Source organism: Microcebus murinus, chromosome 8, assembly GCF_040939455.1.
Source record: "Microcebus murinus isolate Inina chromosome 8, M.murinus_Inina_mat1.0, whole genome shotgun sequence".
Classification (NCBI taxonomy): Eukaryota; Metazoa; Chordata; class Mammalia; order Primates; family Cheirogaleidae; genus Microcebus; species Microcebus murinus.
In genome coordinates, this window is record NC_134111.1 from 5,757,072 (window position 1) to 5,781,933 (window position 24,862).

The 24,862-nt window shown below is 32.3% G+C and overlaps 1 non-coding gene across 1 annotated transcript; it reads right to left on the bottom strand.

Moving 5' to 3' along the window:
• Positions 1 to 2,112: 2,112 nt before the first annotated feature.
• LOC142872829 (U6 spliceosomal RNA) lies at positions 2,113 to 2,222 on the bottom strand. Its single transcript, XR_012920915.1, has one exon. It is a non-coding gene; the product is annotated as a U6 spliceosomal RNA (small nuclear RNA).
• Positions 2,223 to 24,862: the final 22,640 nt, after the last annotated feature.

Sequence of the window (24,862 nt, forward strand, 5' to 3'; positions counted from 1 at the left end):
ATGGATTTATGCATGTTGAAGCATCCCTGCATCTCTGGATGAAGCCCACTTTGTTGTGTTGGATTTTTTTTTTTTTTTTTTTTTTGGTGTGCTGCTACATTTTATTTGCTAGAATGTTACTGAAGATTTTTGATTCTATGTTCATAAGGGGTATCAGTCTATAGTTTTATGTGGTTGTTTCCTTTCCTGACTTTGGTATCAAGATTATACTGGCTTCATAGAATGAGTTGGGGATGATTACTTCCTTTGTGATGTTATGAAATATTTTCTGATGTATGGATACCAATTCTTCTTTGTATGTCTGATAAATTCGACTGTGAAACCATCTGGTCCAGGGATTTTTTTGTTGGAAGATTTTTATTGCCTCCTCAATTTAATTGCTAATAATTGGTCTCTTTAGTAGTACTATTTCTTCCTGAATGATTCTAGGAAGCTTGGGTGTTTTCGGGAATCTGTCCATTGCCTCAACATTTTTGAGTTTATGTTCATAGAGATTTTTATAGTATTCACAGATTATATTTTGTATATCTATGATATCAGCTATAATATCTCCTTTTTCATTTCTAATCAAGTTTATTTGTGTTGTCCCTTTCCTATTTCTGGTTATATAGCAAGAGGTCTATCAATTTTGTTTATCTTTTTAAAGAACCAAATTTTTGTTTTTTAATCAATTGTATTATTCTTTTTTTTAAAATTATTTCCTTTAGTTGTGCTCTGACCTTAGTTATTTCTTTTCTTCTGCTGGATTTGGTATTGGTTTCTTTTTCCTTTTTTATTCCCTTGAGGTGATTCATTAGTTGTTGATTTGTGGTCTTTCTGTCTTTCTGATGTAGGAATTTAAGGATATGAATGTTCCCCTAGGACTGCTTTTGCTGAATCACACAGATTTTGATGACTTGTGTCCCCTTTGTCGTTTGGTTTAAGGAATATTTTGATTTCCACCTTAATTTCTTCCTTGATCCAATGATTGTTTAGCAGTAGGTTGTTTAATTTCCATGACTTTGTGTAGAATTAAGTGTTTCTGTTGGAGTTGATTTCTAATTTTATTCCACTATGGTCTGAGAAGATACATGGCATGATTTTAATTTTTTGAGTTTCTTAAGACATGTTATGTTTTGTGGCCTAAGATACAATCAACCTTAGAGAATATTCCATGTGCTGAGAGGACAATGTATATTGGTAGTTTTATGGTAGAATGGCCTACAAATGTCTGTTCTCCATTTGCTCTAGAGTTATCTTTAAGTTTAATGTTTCTTTATTTATTTTCTGCTTGGAGGATTTGTCCAGTTCTGTCAATGAAGTGTTAAAGTTCTCAGCAATGATGATGTTGCTGTTTATTGCTTTGTTTATTACTTTATGAATCTGGGTGTGTCTGTGTTATGTAAATAAATATTTAGGATTATTATGTCTTTTTGATGAATTTCTCCCTTTACCATTATGTAATGATCATTTTTGTCTTCTATTGTAAAAAAACAATAGTAAATTGTTTTTTTAAAGTCTATGTTATCTGAGAATAGTTACACCTGTTATCTTTTGATTTTCATTTGGATGGCATAATTCTTTCCATCCTTTCACCTTGAGTCTGAATGAGTCCTTGTGTTTTTCCTGGAGACAGCCAATACTTGGCTTGTATTTTTTTATCCATTCAGCCAACCTATGTCTCTTCAGTGGGGAATTCAAGCTGTTCACATTTGCTGAAAGAATAGATATAAGGGGTCCGTTTCTGTTCACCCCGTTGGGTAGAACCTTATTGCTTTGTTTTACCTTATTATTTTATATGGGCCATTATTTTATATGGGCTCTTATTTATAGTTTTTGTGTGATTTTACACTGGTGGGTTTCTATTGTGCTTATGTTTGTATAATGCAGATCTGAGTACTTCCTGCAGGGCAGGTCTTGATAAATTCCCGTAGTGTTTGTTTTTCTGAAAAAAGTCTTTATTTCTTCCTCACATAAGATACTTAGTTTTGCAGGATACAAAATTCTTGGCTGCCCATTATTTTATATTTAAGAAAACTGAAGATGAGCCCCCAATCCCTTCTGGTTTATAAGATCTCAATTGAGAATTCTACATTAACCTGATGGGTTTTCCTTTGTAAGTTACCTGCTGTTAAAAATTTAGAATTCTTCATGAATCTGTGTGTTGTCCTTGCACAGGGGCTATGCTAATCTTCTCTGTATCATTCTAATTTTAAAATATGTGTTGCCAAAGTGAGTACCACCTTCATCATTTTATTTAGACATATTATATTAGAATTTCTAAGATTGTATTAAGCAAACTCAAATGTGACCAGCAAATGAAAATAATTTCATGACTTTTCATCATTTCAATAATTATCATAATTTTATAATGGTATATGAATTTCTCAAATACTTATTATAGTTTAAAAATTTCTCAAATACTATAGGTTTAGTCTAGCAATTGTTCCCAAGAAACTTATACAAACGAAGATCCACATAGCCTATGAATAAATATTTTAAAAATTATAAATTAAACTATCATAAATAAACCACTAAAAATAAGATGTTCTGTCTCCCACTTTGACTAACATATTTTCATTATCATTTTGAAAGCCAATTTAAAATTTTGAATTCTCTTCCTTTGAATTCTACCCCAGAATATGAATGCACAAAGATAATGGAACCTGGATCACTACCATGAGACTAATAGTGATTTCTATGTGCTAGACTTCTTACAGTAATTTTTGGTAACTTTTCTTACTTCTTTTATTTTTAGTATATTTGTGTGTGTTTGGACAAACATATTGCCTGTCAATAAGCGTAAGTGATTGATTGATTATGTCAGTGTTTATAGCTTTTGCTTGCTTTTTTTTCTTCCTCTGCCATTTCTTCTCTTTTTTCCTTCTCTTTTTCTTCCTTTCTTTGTTATTACATTGGTCAGTTCTTTTTGAACAATGTTGGGTAGAAAAATGATAGTAATGGTTCTAGTAACATTTCTGACTTTTTAGGAAATGATTTTAAATTCTCATAACTTAAGATGATGATTATTGCAAAGTTTTGGAAAATACATTTTATCAAGAAGAAATCCTATTACTTATTCATAGTCTCCAAACATTTTTTAACGATGGATGTTTGTTTAATTTTATCAAAAACTTTTTCTTTTTACTTACTAAGATGATGGTAAAGTCTTGTTTTTAAAATCTGTTAGTGTGGTGTATAACATTACAATTTCTTATTTTGAGATTCTGTCATTTCTAAAATAATTTGGAATTTTTCTTTTCCAAATTTTGATGACTATATATTTTAACTCACTTATGAGGTTAATCACAAAATAGTTCTAAGCCTACCCCTTTTGTGTATGTATATGTGAGTATATTTTAACTCTGCTTTTAAAAAGTATTTTATTGTCTCTTTTCTGGATTTGTTGTTTTTGTGTCTGCATTTAGTAGTCATGTACTCATTCTGCATGTTGCTTTTATTGCGTTTCTTTTTTTTTTTTTCAGGACATCATGAGGGCACAAACACCCTGGCCACATCCCACATCTTCACCTCACCCCAGCAAGGGCCAAAGGCATGGCCATCCCCTCCACAATGTCCACTACACTCTTAATTGTGTTTTAATCTCTCTTAACACAGGTAGTTGCCATTGCCTTCTAGCCAGCATCAGGGAAATTTTTTAAGTATATATATAATCAAGTTTAATTGCCACTTGGTCACTGTGGCTTACACAGGTTGCTCTCATCTCTGTATGTGTCTGTGTATGTAATATTGAACTACACTGTGCTTTTCCATGTTGGCTGAGAATTGAGAGCAGAAACTGGAGACTCAGGCTAACTTTCCACATAACCCTTGCCATGTGTGCACACCATTTGAATGCTGTGAAGGATTATTATTTACTAAGTTGACTGTGTTGGCTCTTGGAATAGTCAGTCTATTTTAGTTTCTTGTTCGGTTGTCTCTGCTTCATTAAAAATGATTTTTGGTTTATAACTAGACATCATGCTCTGCTCATTTTTCTTTCTTCTTAAGTCTAACATATAGTCATTCATAGCTTAAGGATGGGGATACACTGTGAGAAATGCATAGTTAGGCAATTTCAAAGTTGTGTGAACATCACAGAGTGTACTGACACAAACCTAGCTCGCATAGCTTCCTACACACCTAGGCTGTATTGCGTAGCCTATTCCCCTAGGCTACAAACCTGTATTGCATGTTACTATACTGAATACTGTAGGAAATTGTAACAAAATGGTAAATATATGTGTACCTAAATATGTCTCAACATAGAGAAGGTACAGTAAATATATGATATAAAAGATATTAAAAAGTGGTATAGCTATATAGGATACTCACCATGAATGGAGCTCATAGGATTGGAAGTTGCTCTGAGCGAGTGAGTGTGAAGGCCTAGGACATTACTATAGACTTTATATCAACAGTACACACTTAAGATATACTAAATTTATTAAAAACATTTTTCCTTCTTCAATAATAAATTATTATTAGATTACAGTAAGATTTTTGCCTTATAAACTTTTCAAGTTTGTAAAGGTTTTTGACTCTTTTTTGAGAATACTTAGCTTAAATCACAAATACATAACTATATTAAATATTTTCTTTATTCATGCCTTTATTCTACAAGTTTCTTCTATTTATACTTTTTTCCTTTTTTTCTTTTTGAATTTTTGTTAAAATCTAAAACACAAATATACACATAAGTCTAGGCCTATGCAGGGTCTAGAATATCATTATCACCGTCTTCTCCCTCCACATCTTGTTCCACTGGAAAGTCTTCAGGGCAATAACACACATGGGGCTGGCATCTCCTATGTTAATACCTTCTTCTGGAAAATCTCTTCAAAAACTTGTTTGAGATTGTTTTACTTTTTTTTATATAAGTAGAACGGGAACTCTCTGAAAAAAATGATTAAAATGTATGGTATAGTAAATATATAAACCAATAACATAGTCATTTATTATCACTGTCAATATTATGTATGCACATAATTATATGTGCTATACTTTTATAGGGCTGGTAACACAGTAGATTTCTTTATACCAACATCATGAAAAATACGTGCCTAATGCATTTTGTTAGGACATTATGAGGTCTATGATGTCAATTAGGCTATAGGAATTTTTCAGCTCTATTACAATCTTATGGGAACACTGTCATATACGCAGTCTGACATTGCCTGAAAGATCATTATGCATCACATGTCTGTAATTTATTGATGCCACAAACCAATCCTATGTATACAGGCATTAGAAAGCTGTTAAAGTATTATCTTAGGAGTAAAATACACAGGATTGAGGCTAAGAGTTCTAAGTATGTCTTCTGGATCTTTAGAGGCTTTTTCTCCCTACTCAAATTCTGTTCTAGATAGTTTTCAGATAAATAAAGTATATCCTGATGAGTGTACAAATGATTGGCTACTAAACAAACGTTAATTCCCAAATGTTATAGGAGTTATTAAGAAATGAAAGACATAGTCATGAAGTATTCTTTTTGAGGTAGAAATTCTTATTAGTATTTGATTATATATAACAATATCTTAGGATGGATAAAATAAATACATAGGAAAGTGCTAGTGTGCTAAGAGGTAAGAGATCTGGACTCAGTTTGCATCAAGTTTGAGTGCAAATTAAATAACATAAATGCAAATCCAATATTATTCAAATTATTTTTCAATCAAAATAATTCAAACTTTTATAGAAATTCTAAATACATAGATGCAGAACCATTTCCAACAATTTTACCTTTCTTCAAACTAACAATTAACAACTTGAAGTACATTCTTTGACATCTTTGTCCAAGCATATGCACATATATAAACAGATAAAAACAAGGATTTTTGTTTTTAATTTTCAATTATAGAGTTGCATTACTAAATAATCTTGCTGCTTCGTTGTTTTGCCTAGTGATACAAGCTGATAGCTTTAGATAGATGTAAATTTTATTAGTTAAATATATATTATATAATTGGATATTCAAAAGGTTTTTAGGTTTTATGTTGTTTTTTCCACTTAAGCAATTTTGCAATAAAATAACTGCACATATAGTCTTATATCCTGGATGTGACCTTTTATTTATTTAGAATTGATTCACATATTTAGGTCACATCAAAGCTTGTCTTTTTAGTTTTTTACTTTTACATATTGTATTTGCAAAGCTACATTATACTTTATTGTCATTCAAACTCAATGTAAACTGAGTCGAGAACTTTTAACTCTTTAGTTCACTAGCATTTTCCTATATCTTCACTTTTTTTCATTCTAAAATGTTGTTATACATAATTAAATACTAAGAATTTCTACCTCAAAGAGAATTCTTTATGTCTACATCTTTAATATTTTTATAATCTCCAAAACATTGTGCCAATTTTTATCTCCACAAGCAATGGAAGACAGTGACAATATCAACAGCCTCTAAGTCTACCTATACTTTTACCAATTGGATGGGTTAAAATGATATTAAATTATAATTTAAATTTGATTTCTTACTAATTGTATGGAGATTAAATAGCTATATTGATTATTTCGATACCTTCAATAATCAATTGCCTATCACAGTTTTGTGAATGATATTATGACAGAGAGAAAGAAAGTTGACATCACCATGGGGCAAGATAATGAATGTGTAGTGACACCCTTCACATATAAATGCAAACTGCTTTTGATACTCTTTGGTATTAGAGATTGAAAATAAAATGCAGTTACCGTATCAGTGGTTCATACCATACCTAATGCCATACCATATCATACCATACCTAATGCCCGATGCTATACTATAATAATAAATTGGCACAAATATTCATCCCATGCTTTTGATATTACCACATATAACTCCTAATAATAAGTTTTAGTTTGCAGTCATCAGAGTTTTGGAGGTGTTATAACCATAACTAAGTATAGTTATAATGGGGACCACTACACTTGAATTTAAGTATTTCATGGTGATGCTATTCTATCACATTTCTCCTGGGATAAAACACGCTTTTGATTTACTACATTGGTTAGATGTGGATGGTTCCACTGATAGCTCCTCATGTAGTAACTTGACTTTCAAAAAATAATCAAAAACTGGAAATCACAAGACAAAATGTTTCTATATTTCTCTGAGAGTGATAAAACAATAAAGTGCTGAATAAAATCATATACTTCTGAAAAGTATGATGAAAGAGCAATAGAGAAAGTTACAGATGAAGCAGAATGTGCATGAACACGCACAAATACAAATAATATTATATATTAAAAGAAGACATAATTTTAATTATTCTAAATATTAAAAAAAGACAGTTATAAACACAAAACTATACCAATACATTTGAAAATTAAAAAGGACTATATCCTTAAAACATCTAACCACCAAAACTTGGTCAAGGGTAAATAAATAATATGGATATACCTACAAGTATTACAAGTAATAAAAATATGTCCCATAGAAGTTTGTACTATTTTACAGTTCAGCTTTAAATATCAGAAAAATGCCAATACTCTAAATTTTGTAGTAACATAAGATAACTCAGAGGAAATTATCTCAAAACCTATATTTATATTTTTTTCACTCATGAATATAGATGTAAAAATTTCTAAACTATCAGTAGAAAAAATCCATTAACATACAAAGCGTTATCACAGATCAAAGCCAAGGTCCCATGTATGCAATACTTGTGTTACATCATAAAGTCTATTGATATCTTTCACCATATTTTGAATAAAGTGGAAGTCATAAAATTTTCTGAATAAATATAGAAAATGTCTTTAATCTATTTCAGCACCCATTTGTTTTAAAATCCTTGGCAAACTAGGAATAGTAGAAAATTTCTATTACGTGATAAAGATTGTCAGCAAATCATATATCATGCCTAATAGTAGAACATTAGAAATAGTTATTTTAAAATTAGAAATGAAAAAGTATGCGCCTCATTACTGCTTCTACCAATATAGAAATAGAGGCTCTGGACAGACCAGCAGGACTACCAAACAAATAACAGGAAGAAAGTTTAAGAAAACACATCTGTCATTAGTTGAATACAATATGATTTCCCACATATAAACACAGGATTTTTAAAGACAGATGCACAGTACAGAGTTCAGTAGGTTTACAAAATATAGGATAAATATATAAAAATTAATTAAACATCTTTTCATCAATTTATAGAACATATATTTTCAAGTCATATATTTTTAATAGCCATAAAAAGAACAATCCCTAGAAATAAATCTAATAAATTTTTTGCATGGCCTCTAATGAACACAAAATTTAAATGTGTATGTACATATGTGTGTTTATATATGTAATATATATGTATACAAGTAAAGCATATATACACATACACTTTTTCTTTATGAAAAACCTAGCATTATAAATATGTCAATTTTTCTAAAGTGCATCTATGTAGTAAAAGTAGATTTAATAAAAAATTCTTCCAGAGTATTTCATAGAACTTGACAAGTGGTGTCTATTTTGCATACGAAAAAGAGAGGATCAAAATTAACCAAAACAGCGAGCAGCATTGTGCAGAATAGCTAACAAGTGAGAACAACACAAATGTCTATCAACTGATGAATGGCTAAAAAATATATAGTATATCCATAAAATTGAATATTATTTGGCAGGAAAAAATAATGAAATATTGATGCATGCTATAACATGGATGAAGTTTGAAATATGCTAAATAGGCTAGTCCCCAAATGTCACATATTTTACAATAACATTTACATGAAATACCCAAAATAGGCAAACCCACAGAGAGAGAAGATAGATAACGTTTGCCTATGTCTGTGTGGGCAGCGAGGAATGTAAAGTGACTTTTACTCAATACAGGATTTCCTTTCAGGGTGATGAAAATGTTCTAAACTTAGATTGTGATGATGATTGTACAACTCTATGATTATACTAAAAAGAAAAACACAGAATTGTACATTTTATTTATTTATTTATTTTTGAGACAGAGTCTTACTTTGTTGCCCAGGCTAGAGTGAGTGCCGTGGCGTCAGCCTAGCTCACAGCAACCTCAAACTCCTGCGCTCAAGCAATCCTGCTGGCTCAGCCTCCTGAGTAGCTGGGACTACAGTCATGCGCCACCATGCCCGGCTAATTTTTTCTATATATATTAGTTAGCCAATTAATTTCTTCCTATTATAGTAGAGACGGGGTCTCGCTCTTGCTCAGGCTGGTTTCGAACTCCTGACCTCGAGCAATCCGCCTGCCTCGGCCTCCCAGAATGCTAGGATTATAGGCGTGAGCCACCGTGCCAGGCCTGAATTGTACATTTTAAATGGATGATTTTATAATATGGAAATTATATCTCATAAAGATGTAGAAGAACATTATCTATGAAAATTTTGAAAAAGATATAATTCTGAAGATAGTATGCATCTGACACTTTGTTTGACAAAATTAAAAGAATGAAAAATAATAGAGGGATGAAAGATGGACAAATGCATTCTTGAAAATTTGTTACCCAATTTAAAAATGGCTTTACAAATCAGTGAGCGAAAATATGGAATATTCAATAAATAACTCTGGAAAGAAATTTAATCTTTCATATAATGTACACAAACATACTAAATATAAAATTAAAAACCAGGATGAGAAGCAAAACTTTAATACTTTTTGAAAACATATGAGAATTTATTACCTTAATAGAGAGAAGGAATTATTAAATTATTAAGATTATTAACTATGAAATGTCAGATTTCCTTAAGTACTAGGTTTGACAGTTGATATCTCTGACATTTCACTTTAATGCTTCTTGTTCTGTTTTTATTGTGAAGGTACATCCTTATTCTTTCAAACACATGGTTTGGATTGTGATTATCTTTCAATTTTTGGGGGGCAATTTTTATGAAACCATAGATAAGTCAAAACTGCATGTTATTTTTGAATATAAGTTCCGTTATGGAACCAATGCTGCACCAACTGCTCAAAATATCAATGAACTGTTTGGGAAGGATGTGGCTACTGGAAGCACAGTATATCTATGGTTTTAGAAGTCCTGTTCTAGTAATTTTAATTTTAAAAATGAACCACATGGACGATCTGAGTCCCAGGTGGATAATGATGAGCTGAAAGCTGCAGTGGAAACGAATCCATCTCAACCTACATGTGAATTAGCAGCAAGGTTGGATGTTACTGTTCTAACAATATTGGATCATTTGAAACAAATGGGCAAGGTAAAGGTACAGATGGGCCCTGCATGAATTAAAAGAGCATCAGGCCGGGCGAGGTGGCTCACGCCTGTAATCCTAGCTCTCTGGGAGGCCGAGGCGGGCGGATTGCTCGAGGTCAGGAGTTCGAAACCAGCCTGAGCAAGAGCGAGACCCCGTCTCTACTATAAAATAGAAGGAAATTAATTGGCCAACTAATATATATACAAAAAATTAGCCGGGCATGGTGGCGAATGCCTGTAGTCCCAGCTACTTGGGAGGCTGAGGCAGGAGGATCGCTTGAGCCAGGAGTTTGAGGTTGCTGTGAGCTAGGCTGACGCCACGGCACTCACTCTAGCCTGGGCAACAAAGCGAGACTCTGTCTCAAAATAAATAAATAAATAAATAAAAATAAAAGAGCATCAGAAGAGAAATGGTCTCAAAGGTTGCCTTTCTTTGCTGTCATGACATAAAGGTAAACCATTTCTACACCATATTGTTACATGTGATGAAAAAAGGACTCTTTTTGACAATCACAAGCATTAGGAACAATAGTTGGACAAAAAAGAAATGCCAAAACACAGTTCAAATCTTCATCAAAAAAAGCTAATGATGTCTGTTTGTTGGTCCAGTGCTGTTATTGTCCATTACAGCTTCATGAAACCAGTCAATCAATTACAGTGGATGTCTACTGCAGCCAATTGGATGAAATGATTAGGATGTTTGCAATAAAGCACCCGAGACTGGTCAACAGAGACAGACCAATCTTCTTGCAAGACAACATTTGAATACATGTCACACAAACAACTCTGCTCAAACTACAAAAGCTGGACTTGGAAATTCTCAGTCATTCACTGTATTCACTACACCTTGCACCAACTGACTACTATTTCTTCCAGGCTTTGGACCACTTCTTGCAAGAAAAAATATTCAATTCTCAACAAGTCATTCAATCTCCAGCCTTCTTCACTGCTGGCATAGCCAAGCTATTGTTAAGATTGCAAAACTGTGTAGACAGTTTAAGATATACTTTGATTAATTTTACTGCTTCTTGTTTGAGATATAATAAACTAAACTTTTAATTTGAAATTGGACATTTCCTATTTAATTTCCTAATAACAATCAAAAAGCATGAGATGAAAAAATTGAAAATTTTTCTAATTAACATTTATAATTTCTGTGTACCCAAAATACCAAAAGTTGCATAATAAACAAAACACTATAAAAAGTTATTTTCAATAAATATATTGTATGGATGATTAGTATCCAAAATAAGTTTAAATTGCAACACATTAGGAACAAGATAATCTAACTGAGAAAGATTATAAATAGGTAATTACAAAAAAATGAAATTCTAATCAACAATGAACTAATAAAAAGTTGCTGAACCTCAGTAGAGAATAAAGAAAAAACTTAAAGTTATCATTGCATGTTTCTATTTTTTGAGAGCAATTCCCATATTTCCATAACAATACATTATGTGTGCAGGTTAATATATGGAAACCTACATGTATGCATATAAACACACACACACACACACACACACATCCACAACACTATTCCCATGAGCTGGAGAAACAGGTAAATTAATGTAATTTATTTGTACAATAGAACACTATACATCAGTGAAATGAGATGCACTGAAGTAACAAATGTCAACATGGAAAAAAAAGTATGTGACTATCAGAATAGATGCAGCAAATTATTTGATAAAATTCACCATATATCCATGAACTTAAAAAGACAAAAGAAGCCAAATGTGGTGGCTTGAGCCTGTAATCCTAGCACTTTGGGAGGTCAAGGCAGGAAGACGGCTTGAAGCCAGGAGTTTGAGACCAGCCTAAGCAAGAATCAGGCCATATCTCTACAAAAAATAAAAGAATTAGCCGGGCATGGTGTTGTGCATCTGTAGTCCCAGCTATTTAAGAGCGTGAGGCAGGAAGATCTCTTGAGCCCAGAAGTGTGAGGTTATAGTAAGTTATGATGACTCCACTACACTCTAGCCCAGGTAACAGAGAAAGACCCTGTTTCAAAAATAAAAAAATAAAAGACAAAAGACTCTTTGAAAATCAAGAACAAAAAGAATCTTTATATGGTGTAAGATAAGGGTATATAAAAATATACAGTAAACATCCTACTTGTTGATAAAATGGTGAAATCACTACTTTAAATTATACTGAGATAATACTGCCTGCCATGATGACTTTGCCATTGTATTAGAGGTCATAGCTAGTGTAGTAGTCAAATAAATGAACTAATAGTATAAAAATTGGAAAGTAAAAAATAAAATTACTATCATGAATAGATTATTTGAGTGAATGAAAACCAAAATAAATGAAATTAAAATATTTAGACTGGAGAGTTTAGCAAGTTTTCCAGGTTAAAAAAGAGACAAAAAAAATCAAATAAACATGATTTTTAAAGACAACACTTGCTATACCATCAAAAAATTGCATAATTAGAAAGAAATATAAAAAAGGATATATTTTAATTTACCTATCTTTTACATATTGACTTATGAATTAAAATATTCCTAATAAAAAATCTTATAGTACTTCAGATCTTACCCCTCCCCTCAACACAGGATGGGTATGACATGTAATTGATATGTACAACTTTGTTGTTCTTTGTTACTGCAGATCCCTTCTAAACACACAGTGTGATATCATAGTGTATAAGGAAAGACCATGAATCTTGTTGGTTATTTATTTTAAAAATATCTACACTATGTACATTGTGCTTGAGTTTTGAATACTGGTTTCCACAATCATTATGTGTATGATTTAGAAAGTATATTAAATACTTAATTTCTCAGAATTCTTGTCATCATTTTAAAAATTAGTGTGTGCATGTGGTTGAGTATGTGATGTGAGAGTCCAAAACAGATGCCCCTTTAGCAATTAAGATGGAATCTGAAGTTAAGGAAACAAAAGTTACCTATGGGCCAAGAGTTCAGGGCTTGGCTGGCATGGCAACTTCCCAAATTCCTACCACAAAAATCATATTCTTGTTAAATTCCAATAGAAACTATCAGGTAAATGGACCTTTCTTCACTCTGATTTACAACCTTGACCACTACAACTCTGACTGGACAAAGGACCTGCCTTGCAAACGTTCTTTCCTGATAAGCAACTATTATCCTCATGTCAGTTTTGGCCAGCTCATAGGAATTGTGCAAAAGCCGTCTGTGTGTCTTATACTTTCCCTTTTGACATAGAGCGAAATTCTACCACATCTTAATGCTAAAATCCCTGCACAAAATGGACATGAAATGTATGTTATATGTGTATTTACTCACTAGGTAGGCACTTGACCCTCTTTTTCTTAAATATGTATAGCTATCACTCAAAACCTGCTGGATATGTATGACTATTGTATAGTACAGACCTTGTAAGGCATAAAACCCAACCTGCTCTTTTCTTTTTTGAAGTGAGAGCACCTTTGGTCTATGTCAGAGACTATTTTTTCCCAGTCTGCAAATTGATGTCACCAGTAATGCTCACCTTTCTACTATTTAGCTGTCCTGGTGATCTTGCGGATGACAAATATAAGTGTGAATTCAGATTAAAAATAAGTTTACTATTTAATTTACTGACTGGAATGGCATCTTCTGAGAGTACGAGTAAGTATTACTCTGAAGCACACTGTTGTAACAGGTAGAACTAGTGTAGTGGTCTCCATCATAACTGTAGTCATTTGCTTTTTAATAACTTCAAAAATTAAATGGCAGAAAACTAATGCTTATTGCTACAAATTATACATTGTAACACCAATAGCATGGGATGATTATTTGTACTAATATATTAGTGCAGCATCTGGCATTTGGTATGTAAATACATGTTATGGTAAATGCATTTTGTTTTCAATCTCTATCATACAGTTGGATTAGTTTGAGGAAAAACAAATAGCAAAAATACATCAGTAATGTACCATTCAGATAAACATGCAAAACAAGACAGAGAACATGTAATTTTCCATGTGGTGCTAAAAATGTATATCTTTGTGATATATATATATATACACATAGGTAAAATAAATTCAAATGCAGAATACTAGTGATCGAAAAGAGAACAATTAAAAACAACAAGTAGGGGAATCAGGTACCACAATTAAGTGGTAATATTTTATTTGTAAAGCTGGTAATAAGACAGGAGATTTTGCTATATTATTCTTAAAGTCTTTGTTATACTTTAAAACACAAATTGATTAAAAATGTAAATCAGTAGCATTCTTATATGCCAACAACAGTCAAACTGAGAACCAAATCAAAGACTCAATACCCTTCAAAATAGCAACAAAGAAAATAAAATAACTAGGAAAACATCTAACTAAGGAGGCAAAAGACCTCTACAGGGAGAATTATAAAACACTGAGGAAGAAAATAGCAGAGGATGTAAAACATGTGGAAAAAACACACCATGCTCATGGATTGGCAGAATCAACATTATTAAAATGTTTATACTACCCAAAGTTCTCCACAAATTCAAAGAAATCCATATTAAAATACCAACATCAGTTTTGCAGATCTAGATAAAATAATTCTACTCTTTGTATGGAATCAGAGAAGATCCCATATAGCAAAAGCAATCTTAAGTAAAAAGAACAAATTGGGAGGCATCAATTTACCAGACTTCAAAGTACTATAAGGCTATAGTAACTAAAACAGCATATTACTGGAACAAGAACAGACACATAGACCAATGGAACAGAACTGAGAACCCAGATATAAAACCATCTTCATATGGTTATCTAATCTTTGTCAAAGCAGACAAAAAAATACACTGGGGAAAATAATCCTTATTCAATAAATGGTGCTGGAAAAATTGGACAGGCACATGTAGAAGATTGAAACAAGATGATCACTTCTCAATGAGCTCTCACAAAAATCAACTCATTGTGAATAACAGACTTAAACTTCAGGCATGAAACTATAAGAATTCTAGAAGAAAATGTTGGAAAAACTCTTATAGACATCAGCCTAGGCAAGGAATTCATGACGAAGACCCAAAAGTCAATCACAGAAACAACAAAAAATAAATAAATGATACCTGATCAAATTAAAAAGCTTCTATACAGCCAAGGAAACTATCATGACAGCAAACAGACAACCTACAGAATGGGAGAAAATATTTGCATGCTACACCTCCGATAAAGGGCAGATAGTTAGAATCTACATGGAACTCAGGAAAATCACCAAGAAAAAAAATCAAACAATCTCATTAAAAAGTGGGCAAAAAATATGAACAGAAATTTTCAAAAGAAGACAGACAAATGGCCAAGAATCATACGAAAAATTGCTCAACATCTCTAATCACCAGGGAAATGCAAATCAAAACCACAATGAAATATCACTTAACTACAATGAGAATGGCTTTTATCAAAAAGTCCCTAAACAATACATGTTTTCTTGGTTGCAGAGAGATAGGAACACTCATGCACTGCTGGTGGGACTGCAAACTAGCAAGACCTCTGTGGAAAACATTATGGAGATATCTCAAAGTGCTAAAAGTAGAACTACCATTTGATCCAGCAATTCCATTATTACTGATCATTTACTCAAAGGGAAAAAAAAGACATTCTATAACAAAGACATCTATCTGCACTAGAATGTTTATAGCAGCCCAATTCACAATTGCAAAAATGTGGAAACAACCCAAGTGCCCATGAATTCATGAGTGGATTAATAAAATGTGGTATATACATACCATGGAGTTCTACTCAGCCATAAAAACCAATGGTGATCTAGCACCTCTTGTATTATCATGGATAAAGCTGGAGCCCATTCTACTAAGTGAAGTATCCCAAGAATGGAAAAACAAGCACCACATGTACTCACCAGCAAATTGATATTAATTGATCAATACTTAACCTGCACATATAGTAGTAACATTTATCAGGTGTTGGGCAGGTGGGAGGGAGAAGAAGGGATGTGCATATTCACACCTAATGGGTGTGGTGTACACCATCTGGGGGATGGACACACTTCAAGCTTTGAGTCAGTCAGGGCAAAGGCAATATATGTAACCTAAACATTTGTACCCTCCTCATATGGTGAAATAAAAATAATGTAAAGTAAATTACTAGTAGTGAAGACAACAAATATGTGGTCTAATTGTCTTTATCCTATGTATTCATTCAAACAACACAGTCATTCTCCAAATTTTTTGCACTTTCAAACTGGCATTGGTCAGTGTACAAATCACCCTGAAGTCATGTAATAGATCTGCTACCGCTACATGTCTTGCTATGCAATTATGTAGACCAGGTCCTATAATGTCAAGTTCCAGATGTTTAGAGACCCATATAAATAAATAACAGGGCCTACTAATGTTTGTTTTATTAACTTTAATAAGATTATACAAATGATATTTTCAAATAAATTTTAGATTTAGCAAATGGTTATACTTACTAAATCATTTTATAGAGAGCTAACTACAGCAAATAAAAAATCAATTAAAAATCAATAACAATTTAGAGCTTAAGTTACCAAGCTATAAGCTACAGGGATCCTTAATTCTATACATGGTTAAATAAAATTTTCTATGAGAAAAAAATGGCATGCAGTTAAACAACTACTAACAAGACTAATGGTGTGCCTCTAATAATTAAGTACTATTTTCTTATTTATTTTTACCTGCCATTATTACAAGGGCTTTACATGAAGAGTTGAGTTTTCAGAAAGTATTTAGGTTATTAAAACTTTAAGAAAATTCTGTAAAGCAACTACATAGCTAGGCATCTTGTTTATTACATTCACTCATTATTATCACATACTATGTGCTGGGGTAGAAAATCATGGTCCCTCAGGGGGCTTGCAATCCAGCTGGTAATCAAATAATACAGAAAATAGGTAATACACACACATGCCAGCAAGATTTGGGGTTCAAAATAAATAATATCTAGTCTAGAAAGAGCATATGCATGTGTAGTAGTTAATGGCTTCAGAAAGTAACATTCAACATAAATAATTTCTGAAACAATATAAGGTGAGTATCACTGTTTATTATAATTTACAATGGCCACTTTTATTTGAAGAAAATAAAAGACTATGGGCTCCATGATCCACTGATTTGTATCTACTATGGTGAACAGGGAGGAGTGTGGTGGCAGGCTATGTCTCCACACAGCAGGAAATGTACCCAAATTGCTTTTTCCATTGCTTTTACTGGGGTATCTGAGGGAATTCACTCACTGTGTATGAGTTCAGAAAAGGAAAACAAAAACAAAAACAAAAACAAAAAACTCAGAGATGCCTGGGGTAAATACAAAAGTCTTTGATGGAGAAGATTTTGAAGATGGACACAATTTTTACAGGGGAATAAGATAACAAAAGATAATAGACGGCATTTCTCTGATTAACAATTCTTCCCCTTAGGAAGAAACTACTGATCTTAACCAACCTCAAGTAATTTAGCTATTTAATTTTCACAAAGTCTTTGCTATGAAGGCAGGTGCTAGAATTCAAGCAAGGGAATGAATTTAATATTCGGGAGTGAGGCTATGTTTTGCCTTTCCTACAGTGTTACATAATTAGGATACGAGAAGAGATAAGAATGAAAGATAAGAAAATATTGCTTTTGTTTTTTGTCCATTTAGGTGGCAAATGGTAGTCTATGTAGTTCTTCAAAAGTACTTTAATCTGCATTGAGTTTCAATATTATTCAAATAATAATGCCTAGGATTTATATAAAAACCTTCTCTAAGGGAGAAAAGGAGTTTTATGGGTGCTATCTAATTAGTCCTCTTAATAGATCTGGGTAAGAGAGGGCTGGGACCAGTGGGCCCATTATCATAAAATGAGAAAATGTGAATATGAAATCATAACTAGCTCACTTAGCAAAGCAGTAGTCATGGCTGCCTGGAAATGCTCCCCAGCCCTACCAAATCCCCTTTCTTTCATGCCAAGCCTTGTTAATTTGTCAGGTGGAAACATGAACACAGACTCTGAGTCTCAAGCACACTAAGGCTCAAGGCCTCCTGCAAACCTCCATAGGTATACAACCATCAATACCTCATGCACTGTCATGACTGTATAGCTTCCACTCTTTTCTTGCTGACTTGCCCACAACATGTTCCTTTGTTTTTGTCTTCATTTCTACAGGATTTTTCTAAGTGATTGTTTAATAAATTCATTTATATAAAATTAGTGATGATTTGAACAGATTAGCTTTGAAAGTCACTTCCGATGGTTCTTGCAACATGGAAGCAACCCAAAGGTGATAAATTCTATAGTTTCACATATTGTGAATCATTAAGAAAACTATGGGCCAGGCGCGGTGGCTCACGCCTGTAATCCTAGCACTCTGGGAGGCCGAGGTGGTCAGATCGCTCAAGGACAGGAGTTCAAAACCAGCCTGAGCAAGAATGAGACCCCATCTCTACTAAAAATAGAAATAAATTAGCTGGACAACTAAAAATACATAGAAAAAATTATCTGGGCATGGTGGCACATGCCTATAGTCCCAGCTACTCAGGAGGCTGAGGCAGGAGGATCACTGGAGCCCAGGAGTCTGAGGTTGCTGTGAGCTAGGCTGATGCCATGGCACTGTAGCCCAGGCAACAGAGTAAGACTCTGTCTCAATAAATAAATAAATAAATAAATAAATAAATAAATAAATAAATAAGAACTATGAATCAGAGTTTATGCTATTTCATCAGTGGAGTAGGTGGGTGGGGTAGGAGCTCAAATATCTTCTCAAGTACAAGGCATTTTCAAAGGTTTTCTCTAATTAGGATCCCTAATTTTGCCTATTACACCACTGTGTTTTAAAATAACACTCGCTCTCACTCTCTAATGTGAGATGCCATTTGAGTCATAAATTATATGGTAAACTTATCTTTAATTGGAATTTACACTCAATCACACACAATTTTTTAAATAATGATAAGAATTCTGAGAAATTAAGTAATTTTATACTAAATCATGCACATAATGAATGCTGCAGCCAGTAATGAAAAATTTAAAGCACAGTGTTTAGCACACTGTACAAAGCAGAGATTATTTTTTAAATATGCTGACAAGATTTAGGGTCCTTCCCAATCCACAATGATATCATGTTGTGTCATCGGGAGGAATTAAATGTTCCATAGTAACTAACTACAACAAAGTTTTAGACCTCAGTTAAATGTTTTACCCATCATGTGTTGAGAGAAAGGGGAAGGTCTGGAAACATATTAGATTTTTTTTATCAGCAATGTTTTTAATTCATAAGTCAATTTTTAAAAGTAGATTAATTCAATATATATCTTATTTTCAGATTTAATTTTGGTTAAGCAATATTTTGATGCTATAGTAAATGCTGTCTTTAAAAATCATGTTTATTTAATTTTTTGTATTTTATTTTAAATCTGGAAAACTTACTAAACTCAACAATTTAAAAATTTTGTCTTTTGGGGTCTTCTTCATAAATTATTTGCCTAGGCCCATATTTATAAGAGTTTTTCAAATATTTTCTTCTAGAATTCCTACAGATTCATGCCTTAGGTTTAAGTTTTTTATACATTGTGAATTAATTTTTGTGAGGTGAGAGATGTGGATCCTGTTTCAGCCATCTACATATGCCTATGAAAATTTCCCAGCACCATTTATTGAATAGGGATTATTTTGCTTCAGAATATGTTTTTGTCTGCTTTGTCAAAGATCAAATGACAATATGATGATAAATTCTTATCTGTTTTCTCTATTCTGATCCATACATCTGTCTCTGTTTTTTTTCTAGTACCATGCTGTATCGGTTACCATAGCCTTGTAGTATAGCTTGAAGTCTAGTAAAGCAATCTCAGCAACAACAAAACTAAATAAATGGGACCTGATCAAATTAAAAAGTTTCTGCACAGCCAAAGACACAATCAATAGAGCAAACAGACAACCTACAGAATGGGAGAAAATATTTGCATACTATACATCCAATAAAGGGCTGATAACCAGAATCTACAAAGAACTTAAGCAAATCAGCATGAAAAAAAATTAAACAAGCCCATTAAAAAGTGGGCAAAAGACATGAACAGAAATTTTTCAAAAGAAGATAAACTAATGGCCAACAAACACATGAAAAAATGCTCAATGACTCTAATCATTAAGGAAATGCAAATCAAAATCACAATGAGATATTACCACGCTCCAGTGAGAATGGCTTTTATCAAAAAATCCCCAAACCACAAATGCCGGTAAGGATATGAAGAGAAAGGTATACTTACACACTGTTGGTGGAACTGCAAACTAGTATAACCTCTGTGGAAAGCAATATGGAGATACCTCAAAGAACGAAAAGTAAACCTATCAGTTGATCCAGCAATCCCACTACTAGGTATTTACCCTCCTCCAAAAAAAAAAAAAAAAAGACATTTTATAGAAAAGACACTTGAACTCCAATACTTATGGCAGGACAATTCATAATTGCAAAGATGTGAAATCAACCCAAATGCCCATCAATACGTGACAGGATTTATAAAATGTGATATATGTATACATGGAACACTACTCCTCCATAAAAGAAAAATGGTGATCTACTATCTTTTCTAACAACATGGATGGAGCTGGAGGCCATTCTTCTTAGTGAAGTATAGACAAATAACACTGCATGTACTCAATACCAAATTGGAACTAATCGATCAACACTTATGTGCACATATGGAAATAAAACTCAAGTGAAATCAAGTAGGTGGGAGGGGGGAGAAGGTGATGGGTAAATTCACACATAACAGATACAATGCACACATACTAACTGGCTGAAGAACAGACTTATAACTTTGACTCAAACTGTACAAAAGCAAACTGTGTAATGAAAATGTGCATATCACTGTATAATTTTGAAATTAAAAAAATAAAAATTTTGTTTTCATATTCTTCTGTGTTTTATCAACATAAATTATCTACTACTAATAATTATTTTATTTTTTGTTTCAAATTCTTACATATATAGTTCATTTGTTTGGCTATAGCATTGGCAATGGTCTCTAATACAATTCAAATTAAAGTGATCATGGCAGATATCATTGTTTTAGTATAATCTAAAGGGAATAATTTCATTATTTCATCAACAAGTGGGATGTTTACCATATATTTTATGTACTTTTATCATATAAAGATTTTATTTGTTCTTGATTTTCCAAGAAAATTTTTTCTTTTTAAATACATAAACACATGATAAATTTCATCAGAGGATTTTCTACATCTATTTTAATGTTCATAAAGTTATTTCTTAAAATGTTAATAGAGAACAATCTATAAATTACATTTTAATCAATTGTGAATTCCTGATATAAAGTCAACTTGGGGAAAATATACGATCAGATTTTACACTCTGTCTGATTTTTAAAGTATTTGGTTTGCTAATATTTTGCTTTGAATTGAAAATATATTTTGTAGAAAGAGATGGACCTATAATTTTATATTTGCCTGCAATTTTCTTTTTTTATATTGACCTTGTCATGATTATTAGGGTTTTTAGCTTCATAAAATAATTGGAAGAATGTATTTTTGTTTTTTATTATCTGAATGATTAATAAGATTTGAGCAATTTCTCCCTTTACAATATAATATTTCTGCTAATAATGTCCTGTGAAAAATCTTTATTAGAAGAATTTAATTACTAACTAAATAGCTTTAATCATTATATTATCATTCAAGATTTCCTTATCTTTTTGTGTCGACTTTTATAAACAATATTATTCCAATTATTTATACATTTCTTAAATATATATGTTTTGTTATGGATTTTTTTCAAAATATTCTCTTATGATGATTTTAATTCTGCATGGAACTTTAGTGGTATTGAGTTTTTCATACTTAATATTTATTGAATTATACTTGTTTTCTCTTCCCTCTTTCTCACTTTCTTCCTTTTTCCTATACTCCCTTTCCTGTTTTTTCTCTGTCTCCCCACACTCATTTTTATCAACCAAGTTTTAGACTTATCAATTATGTTAGTCTATTGAGAATTCACATTTAGATTCCCTCTAAATATAGTTTTCTGTCATCTTTATAATATCTTCCTGTATTCTCTGAGATTATGTACTATTTTTATTTAGCATGATAAATATTTTTTGAATTGATATTTTCATTAATATTTTTGTTTATTTTTAACATATACATGTAAGGCTATATATTTTACACTGAATAAAATAATAGCTATAACTTTGACAGTTTTTTATTATTATTATAATTTTTAATATAATTTTTTGGTTTATGGTTCACTTATAAATTATAATATGTGGACATATTCTAAGATTAACCTTTACACTCTTGTTATTGATTTCTAGCATTCTTAAATTGTTGCCAGAAAATCTACCTACATAAATGGAATCCAATTTAGAATTCTATATTTGATATATTAGCTCATTTTTTTCATTATATAGACTCATATTTTTATCAATTTTAATTGTCCTTCTTACAGAAAATACAGGATCTTAGACAACCCTAATTCCAATTACCCACTCATGATTTATTATATAATGTAGTTCTATTTCTATGTATTTAAAAGCCAATACAATATCGTCAGGGTTATACAGTCAAAGATAAATCTCAATTTCTTGATAAGTTCTTTTTTATTTATTTATGTTGTATTTCAGCATATTATGGGGTGCAAATGTTCAGGTTACGTATATTGCCTTTGCCTCACACAGGTCAGAGCTTCAAGCATGTCCATCCCCAAGATGGTAGGCACCACACCCATTAGATGTAAAGATACTCATACCCTCTTCCCTCCTCCCACCTGTACAACACCTGATGAACGTTACTACTAAATGTGCGCATAAGTGTTGACAAGTTAATACCAATTTGAGGGTGAATACATGTGGTGCTTATTTTTCCATTCTTGAGATATTTGACTTAGTAGGATGGGTTTCAGCTCTATCCAGGATAATACAAGAGGTGCTAGATCACCATTGGTTTCTGTGACTGAGTAGAACTCCATGATACGCATATACAATATTTTATTAATCCACCCATGTATTGATGGGCACTTGGGTAGTTTCCAATCTTTACAGTTGTGAATTGTGATAGTATAAACATTTGACTGCAGGTGTCTTTTTTTAATGGAATGTCTTTTTATCCTTTGAGTAGATGCTCAGTAATGAGATTGCTGGATCAAATGATATTTCTACTTTTAGCACTTTGAGGTATCTCCATATTACTTCCCACAGAGGTTTTACTAGTTTGCAGTCCCACCAGCAGTGCATGAGTGTTCCTATCTCTCTGCAACCAAGCAAACATGTATTATTTTGGAACTTTTTGGTAAAAGCCATTCTCACTGTAGTTAAGTGATATTTCATTGTGGTTTTGATTTGCATTTCCCTGGTGATTAGAGGTGTTGAGCAATTTTTCATATGATTCCTGGCCATTTGTTTGTCTTCTTTTGAAAGTTTCTGTTCATATTTTTTGCCCACTTTTTAATGAGATTGTTTGATTTTTTCTTGGTGATTTTCCTGAGTCCCATGTATATTCTAGTTATCTGCTTTTTATCAGAGGTGTAGCTTGCAAATATTCTCCCATTCTGTAGGTTTTCTGTTTGCTGTCATGATAGTTTCCTTAGCTGTGTAGAAGCTTTTTAATTTGATCAGGTACCATTTATTTATTTTTTGTTGTTTCTGTGATTGACTTTTGGGTCTTCTTCATGAATTCCTTGCCTAGGCTGATGTCTATAAGAGTTTTTCCAACATTTTCTTCTAGAATTCTTATAGTTTAATGCCTTAGATTTAAGTCTGTTATCCACCATGAGTTGATTTTTGTGAGAAGTGAGAGGTGTGGATCGTGTTTTGGTCTTCTACATGTGGCTACGCAATTTTCCCAGCACCATTTATTGAATAGGGATTCTTTTCCCCAGTGTGTGTTTTTGTCTGCTTTGTCAAGAATTAGATGGCTAAATGAGGATGGTTTTCAGAGTACAGTGAAATAAAATTAGAAATCAACTCCAACAGAAACTCTCATGTCTACACAAAGTTATGGAAACTAAACAACCTTCTGCTGAAGAATTATTGGGTTAATAGTAAATCAAGATTAATATCAAAAGATTCTTTGAACTAAGTGATAAAGGAGACACAAGTTATCAAAATCTGTTGGACACAGCTAAAGCAGTTTTGAGAGGAAAATTTATATCCATATATGCCTATATCCAAAAGACAAAAAAATCACAAATAAACAATCTAATGAATCATCTCAAAGAACTGGTGAAGGAGGAGCTATCCAACCCCAAACCCAGCAGAAGAAAAAAATAACAAACATCAGACCAGAACTAGGTTAAATCAATAACAAAATTATATACGGAAGATTAATAAAACAAAAAGTTGGTTCTTTGAAAAAATATACAATATGGACAGGCCTCTTACTAAATTTATGAGAAGAGAAAAGGAAGGACTCTAAGAAGCTCCATCGGGAGTTTCCAGAGAAAGTATCTGAATCTCAAACCTGTTTGTCCCAGAAGTTTTAAAACATAATAACTTTGTTGAAGAAATAACAGCCAGGAGGCTTAATTTTTTTAGTCATGGGATAAACCAGGGTGATTATTTTCATCTATACATAGAAACTGCAATCACATTGACAGCACAGGGAAGTATCATATTTGAAAGGATTAATTTTTCCAATGAAAAGCCTCTGTTTATGCTTACAGTGTTTGGGAAGAAGAAATTGGAATGAAGCAAATGTTAAAGTAAACAAATGAAACTCAACAAATTGCATAAAGGCAAACAATTAGCATACTATGGAGTAAGAATGCCCTTATTCTTTTTTCATTATCCTTTCCCTTTTCTT